Here is a 7,988-nt window from a genome sequence, read left to right as displayed (position 1 = left end):
GAAAGGGGATTATTTAATAAATAATTCTGAAAAAAATTGAAATCAGAGTTCGTGACTTGAAATTTTTTACCTTTTTAGTGCCTCAAGTTACTCATTTAAATGTAGTGTTATTTCTCCAAGGAGATTAAGATATTTAAGAAAATGTTAGTTTCAATAAGAAATCTTTCATTGTCCTCCTTTTCAATACCCAGCAAGGTTTTCTTGACTGAATAATTAGAAGGGTCAGGTTGACATTGAAAGTTTGTTTTTTTACTTCTCACTTTAAATTTGTATTGAAGAAAAAATGAGAAGACAAGAGAAAGGAAGGAAGCAGAGGAGATGAGCAAGAAATCTAGCTGCAGAATAGATGGAGCAGTGGATAGAAACCTTGTCCTGCTGTCAGGAAAACCCGAATTTAAATACATCTTCAAACACTTAGTAGCTATATCACTTTGGGCAAATCACTTAATCACTGCTTGTGTCCTCATCTGTAAAAGAGGGATAATAGCATTTATCTCTCTCCCCCAGGATTGTTGTGGTCACATGAGATGATGATTATAAAAAAAAATTCTTTTAATTAAAAAAAAATACCATAATATCTGTTCTTTAGTAAACACTATATAAATGTTTATCATCAATATTATTAATATTATCAATCTAAATGTGTTACTTTTAAGACAAGAGGAAAGATCAATAGGAAAGCACCCAAAAAGGGTCAAGACATAGATTTAAAATGGAATTATTTTCCCATAGTTTAATCTTTAGGTAGGGCCTCAGAACTATAGAAGAAAAAAAAATGTTTTTGAATCATTTTAATACTCCTGAACAGAAATATTATTTACATTGGGATTGCCTAGAAATGAGGCAACAGTAGTGGCAGCCCCATCATTAGCTAGATAGAGCTCATTCATTTCCAAATGCTTAATGAGAGAAAAAATTCATTTCCAAAAGGGACCCAAAGAAGTAGCTGGAAATAACTATGCCCAAGAAAAGGTCAGTCCCAATTTTCTCAAAACCAAGAGAGAGTTAAAACGTGTGATTGATAGTGCTGTCAGCCTGTTCATTAACACAGCTAGATATTTATCATCCCATCATTGCTAAATGTAAAATGAAGTGATTGTATTAAGTGAGATTTAGTACTCAATAATAATAATAAATTTAGATAATTTCCATCTCTAAATCCCAAAATACTATGAATATTTATTTGTTATTTACAATATACCACATACAATTTTGAATTGTCATTAATTCTATTTAAATAATTCAAAACAAAAAAATCTTAATCCCATAGAATATACAGTGAATGAAATATGAGATTAAATGTAATATATATATTTCCTAAAAGCAAAAGAAATGTTATACATTTCTCTTTCTCTCCAGATCATATTGACAGAAAGATTTAAAACTGAATCCATTAATTTATTTGCATTATTGTTTGCAATTCCCCAACTTAGGTAATTTCTGAGGTTGGATTTGAATGCAGATCCTTCTAATCAATAATTTATATCTAATGTTATCTTTAACATACTGATAGAATTTTAAGAAAACTAAACAAACTAACATACAAATGTACTATTACACCCTTTGGAAGTTGAAACTTTAACATCAAAACATGAAACATTTTGTGGAACTGCTGGATGTTGTTACATTTTACTCCAGCTGAAAACTGTCCAAACAGTGCCAATTCTTTGTCTTCTGACAAGTCAGGCTAGGACTTGGGTTTACCCTCTTTGTCCATAGTCCCCTTACAGAAGATAAGTTCATATTATGGTACTGATGGAATTAGTATCTCTAAAATTTTTAAAACTCGGTCATGTGTCTAGTTAAATGTTTGTTGATGAATCGTGTTCACCTCTTTGTGACTCCATTTGAGGCTTTTCTGTCAAAGACACTGGAGTGGTTTGCCATTTCCTTATCAACTCATTTTATAAATGAAAAAACAGGCAAAGAAGGTTAATTTAATTCCCCAACTTAGGTAATTTCTGAGGTTGGATTTGAATGCAGATCCTTCTAATCAATAATTTATATCTAATGTTATCTTTAACATACTGATAGAATTTTAAGAAAACTAAACAAACTAACATACAAATGTACTATTACACCCTGCTTGGAAGTTGAAACTTTAACATCAAAACATGAAACATTTTGTGGAACTGCTGGATGTTGTTACATTTTACTCCAGCTGAAAACTGTCCAAACAGTGCCAATTCTTTGTCTTCTGACAAGTCAGGCTAGGACTTGGGTTTACCCTCTTTGTCCATAGTCCCCTTACAGAAGATAAGTTCATATTATGGTACTGATGGAATTAGTATCTCTAAAATTTTTAAAACTCGGTCATGTGTCTAGTTAAATGTTTGTTGATGAATCGTGTTCACCTCTTTGTGACTCCATTTGAGGCTTTTCTGTCAAAGACACTGGAGTGGTTTGCCATTTCCTTATCAACTCATTTTATAAATGAAAAAACAGGCAAAGAAGGTTAATTTAATTCCCCAACTTAGGTAATTTCTGAGGTTGGATTTGAATGCAGATCCTTCTAATCAATAATTTATATCTAATGTTATCTTTAACATACTGATAGAATTTTAAGAAAACTAAACAAACTAACATACAAATGTACTATTACACCCTGCTTGGAAGTTGAAACTTTAACATCAAAACATGAAACATTTTGTGGAACTGCTGGATGTTGTTACATTTTACTCCAGCTGAAAACTGTCCAAACAGTGCCAATTCTTTGTCTTCTGACAAGTCAGGCTAGGACTTGGGTTTACCCTCTTTGTCCATAGTCCCCTTACAGAAGATAAGTTCATATTATGGTACTGATGGAATTAGTATCTCTAAAATTTTTAAAACTCGGTCATGTGTCTAGTTAAATGTTAGACACATCCATCTCAGGATTACTATTTTTCTGTAATTAAGCAGAGGTTCACAAAGCAGAGGACATCACCAGAGACCCAGGCTCCACCTCACCTAATTTCTCAATCTAGTTGCCACATGGAAGTGATTATTAGAGAACTGGGATGAGCAAAAAATCATTAGCCACTCTCCAACAAAAAGCTTGAAATATATTGATTTGCTCTACAAATTGGAAGAGGACCAAAAAAAAAAAAAAAAATAAGTGAAAAGGGATCATTACTGTTATGAGAGTATTTTTAAATTATTCTTTATTTCCTTGTATTAATTTTTGTTACTGGGAGTGGGGGGAATCAGGACTATTTCTCCTGGTTAAGAGGTTATTGTGCTGGCTGAAAGTTATCCCATGGGATGCAAAAATTTACTTAAATCCTCAAACATTCTACAGATAAGAAGTCAAAAAGAAAGTCAAGATTTCCCAAATATTTGACTTGAGATGGTTGATGTTTGGTTTCATGTACTTTGTAATTAAAGAGGAACAAAATAACATCACTATGTCAAGGTCAATGTACACTGAGTCCAACTGTGGCTAATCAAACTAATATGATCTCAGAAGGCTCTACTACTGAGCAGTTTGTGCATTTTGTGTTTCCTTTGAGCTATTGCAATTTTGCTTTGCTTTTAGAGCATAGCATCTTCTTTGATGTGGGCATGCCATGCTGGACAGTCCTGTGCCAGTGTCTTCCATTTCTACCATTCAATTCCAAAGTTCTTCAGAGAGAGTGTACTTGAAATTTGACTTGAGGAAGGAGTCATCTGCCATCTACTCTGCATGTATGTAAATCCCTCCTCTCAATCACTCCATTATGAACCCTCTAAACATAATTTAATCTGCAATCTGATTTAGTTTACTTTTAAAGTAACCAGGTTTTGTTCCCTTATGGGATGAATGAAATTACGGTTTTACTTAACTACATTTGTTCAACTTTTATGACAGAATGAATTTATGAAAGAATGTATGAGATTGCAATAAGTAAAACAATTATTTCCTGTCACTTTGAATCATATTTGTTTATAAAAATCCTTTTTAGAATTCTAATTTTTTTTTTAGAATTTTGTTTTTTTGTTTTTGTTTTTCTTCGGTTGTGGAATTTTTGAGGCAATTGGGATTAATGGCTTACCTAGGGTCACACAACTAGTAAATGTTACGTGTCAGAGATGGATTTGAGCTTGGATCCTCTTGACTTCATAGCCACTAAACTATCCAGCTGCCCCAGGATTTTTTAAATATCCTGAACCTGTGTTTAGCATAATAAAACATATGTTTTAGCTCTATAATTTCTACATTATGTTAGAGCAGCAATAACTAACCACATAAATTCAAAGAGGAGATATTTGTCCCATAACACTATCTTTTAAATGTCTACAACCATTAGCTCTCCATTCTCAGTGAAGGAGATGTTTCATCCATTTTTCCCAAAAGGGTATTTGCCCAAATGCTCTTTATCCCTATGTGCATGACAAACCAGAAGTATCTAAGGACTTTGTCATTCTAAAAGCACCTCCAGAGGTTGAACTATTATTTATGTGTCACCAATATAAGACAAGAAAGGTCTGAAAAAATTCTATGCAACCTCTGGTTATTTCTGATTTCCATCAAGGTGGACACGTCAAATGAATCAAAAAACAAATATATGACTGCCAAGGATACAAATTGAAAACTGTCTTTGAGATGCAGAATGTTGAAACATCTCATGATGCTCTTTGGACATTGTGCCTCCTACCTTTCAGCAGTCAAGAGAAAACTGTCAAGATTCTATTACCTCTGGCCTAAACAATCCTCAGAGAATACAAAAGAGCCCAGAAGATACAGTCAAGAATTCCAATATCACGTTATAGTACAACTTCATTAGGGTCCATCCTTTTAGTATAAACTGTGTTTAGAACCTCAGGCATTTTTAAAGAACAATCTACTGAATCAGACTATCTTCAGGGACAAACACAGGGGAAAACAAGCAAAGTCAAAGTGAATAAGAAATTACACCAGATAATTAGACTTTCTAGAAAAGGAATTACCCAACCACAGAAAGTCTCACCTGGCTTTTCTCATCTCCCACAAAAAATAACACAGTTAGGGAAAACGTTTTTACAGTCAAAGGTTCTGATAAAGGCCTCATTTCTAAAATATGAGAGAAGTGACTCTAATTTATAAGAAATCAACCCATTCTCCAATTGATAAATGGTCAAAGGATATGAACAGACAATTCTCAGATGAAGAAATTGAAACTACTTCTAGCCATATGAAAAGATGCTCCAAGTTATTATTAATCAGAGAAATGCAAATTAAGACAACTCTGAGATACCACTACACATCTGTCAGATTGGCTAGAATGACACAGAAAGATAATGTGAAATATTGGAGGGGATATGGGAAAATTCGGACACTGATACATTGTTGGTGGAATTGTGAATACATCCAGACATTGTGGAGAACAATTTGGAACGATGCTCAAAAAGCTATTAAATTGTGGATACCCTTTGACCCAGAAGTGTTACTACTGGGCTTATATCCCAAAGAGATTTTAAAGAAGGAAAAGTGGCCTGTATGTGCAAGAATGTTCATGGCAACCCTCTTTGTAGTGACTAGAAACTGGAAACTGAGTGGATGCCCATCAATTGGAGAATGGCTGAATAAATTGTGGTATATGAATATTATGGAATATTATTGTTCTGTAAGAAATGACCAACAGGATGACTTTAGAAAGGCCTAGAGAGACTTACATGAACTGATGCTGAGTGAAATGAGTAGGACCAGAAGATCATTATTTATTTTAACAACAATACTATATGATGATCAATTCTGATAGATGTGACCCACTTTAACAATGAGACAAACCAAATTAGTTCCAATAGAGCAATATTGAACTGAACCAGCTACACCCAGAGAAAGAACTCTGGGAGATGACTATGAACCACTACATAGAATTCCCAATTCCTCTATTTTTGTCTGCCTGCATTTTTGATTTCCTTCACATGCTAAATGTACACTATTTCAAAGTCTGACTCTTTTTATACAGCATAATAACTGTTTGGACATGTATACATATATTGTATTTAACTTATACTTCGACATATTTAACATGTATTGGTCAACCTGACATCTGGGAGAAAGGGTGAGGGGAAGGAGGGAAAAAGTTGGAACAAAAGAATTTGCAACTGTCAATGCTGAAAAATTACCCATGCATATATTTGTAAATAAAAAGCTATAAAAATTAGAGGATATTAAAAAAAGAAGAAGAAAAAGAAAAAGAAAGTTAAAAAAAGAGAAAAAAAAATTAACCCAGTTAGCATTCCAGCATATGTATCAATTTAGGCTTCTCATATTATAAACTTGGGCAAGTTCTGCTTTTATGAATTAACTATAGGAAGCTCCTGAAATACTGGCAACAACTGAGGACTTCCTATCCCATTTACTACTTGTCCTACATTTCTGACTGTGCTAACCAATACTATTCTCAAAGGTCTGATATACTGAGAATTAGTCTCAGCCTTCAATGATAACCTAAATTGTTTGAAAGACCATATACAATCTGTGATAATATAGGAATCTTGCAAGAATAACTCTCCCCATCACTAATATTCAGAGTTGGAAAAGTGAGATTAGGGGAAGTCCTCATTGTAGATAGTCCAAAAGTAAATATATAACACCTGAAAAGTTACAACAACCTGGTATCAAAAAGCCTCGTGGCCTCCAAATAATTTGTAATATTTCCTGGAATTGGTCAGCTGTTATCACCATTTCACTGCATAGCTATAGGAATCATACCTTAAGAGCTGACAGGCTACTCAGAAAGCAATTTAATCAACTACTTAATTTTTCAGATGAGGAATCAAAAATTTAGAGCAATTAAGTGATTTTCCTAAAGTTCTCACAGCTAGTAAGTTTCAGAGTCAGAATTTGAACCCAGATCTGAAATTGAAAGACAATACTAATTGTATTATTACTATTGCTATTATTAATTATTATTATCTGCAAATTCTCTCACCTTGAAATAAATTTTAACAATGTAATTTCTTTTCTAAGAAACCACCTGCAGCAGAGTACAACAATATAATTTCAAAGCTATGCTGATTTTCAAAACTACCTTTTTGAGTACATCAGTAAGATAATAAAGGAATCTCATGGCCACTCATGGTCCATATTGACCACCACAATAACAAGAAGCTTCTGGAAACTCAGAAACTATATCAGAAACATATACATTTGGGCTTTGACACATTCTGACTGTTCCATCTTGAACAAGTTTCTAAATCTCTAAGTGCTCCTGGTAATTCTCTAAGACTGTAAAGTTATAGAGAATGTGCCATTTGTCCATTTGTAGAGGAAGTTTCCTCTTTTGGAAGTTCCTTATATCAGTGAAATTATGGGTCTATTCTTTATCCACATGAAGAAAAAAAAATCACATAAAATTATAGCATCTAAAGAATTGAATGGGAGCACAGAAATCATGTTTCATCTGGTAGTTGGCAACATCCCTGATAAATGGCTATTCAATATCCACACGTATGTAAAATCTTCATATTAGCCAGACTTGTCTCCTCCTTATATTGCATTTTTTTAAGCTCTGCTTTTGCTTACACCATCCTTCTGCCCTCTAAGTCAGTCATGCAAAACCTCACCACCCTTCAGGGCATAGATGGATTCAAATTTTCTTGTGCCTCAACTCACTTCTGCCAAACCACAGTGACCTCTTATTTCCTTTTGTCTTCTCTAGTCCTGATTGTCTGTCCTACTCCCTGAGGCCTTGGCACACACAGACATATGTAGCTATTTATATTTACATGTGTGTCTGTTTTTATCATTACAACACTGTGGCAGGTTTCATGCCTCCTGCTCATTTGTTTCATTGGCAAATAGTAGACATTTAGCATATGAGCAACTACCAAGGAAACTCACCTTCCTAAATTGATATATAATTTTCTATTTTTAGCACCATTATCAGCCTCACCTAAGGGATCAGTGTGAATCCTCCCTCTGCCAATGATTGCTGCAGTTTCTTCACATCATTCCACCCTTTGCAATTCATCATTTTTTCCTATGATATTATATGACTCCTATCATATCTAATTCTGGACAATTTTCTCTTATTGTTTTA

This window comes from Sarcophilus harrisii, chromosome 1 (assembly GCF_902635505.1).
Source record: "Sarcophilus harrisii chromosome 1, mSarHar1.11, whole genome shotgun sequence".
Taxonomy (NCBI): Eukaryota; Metazoa; Chordata; class Mammalia; order Dasyuromorphia; family Dasyuridae; genus Sarcophilus; species Sarcophilus harrisii.
This window is presented reverse-complemented; position numbering follows the sequence as displayed.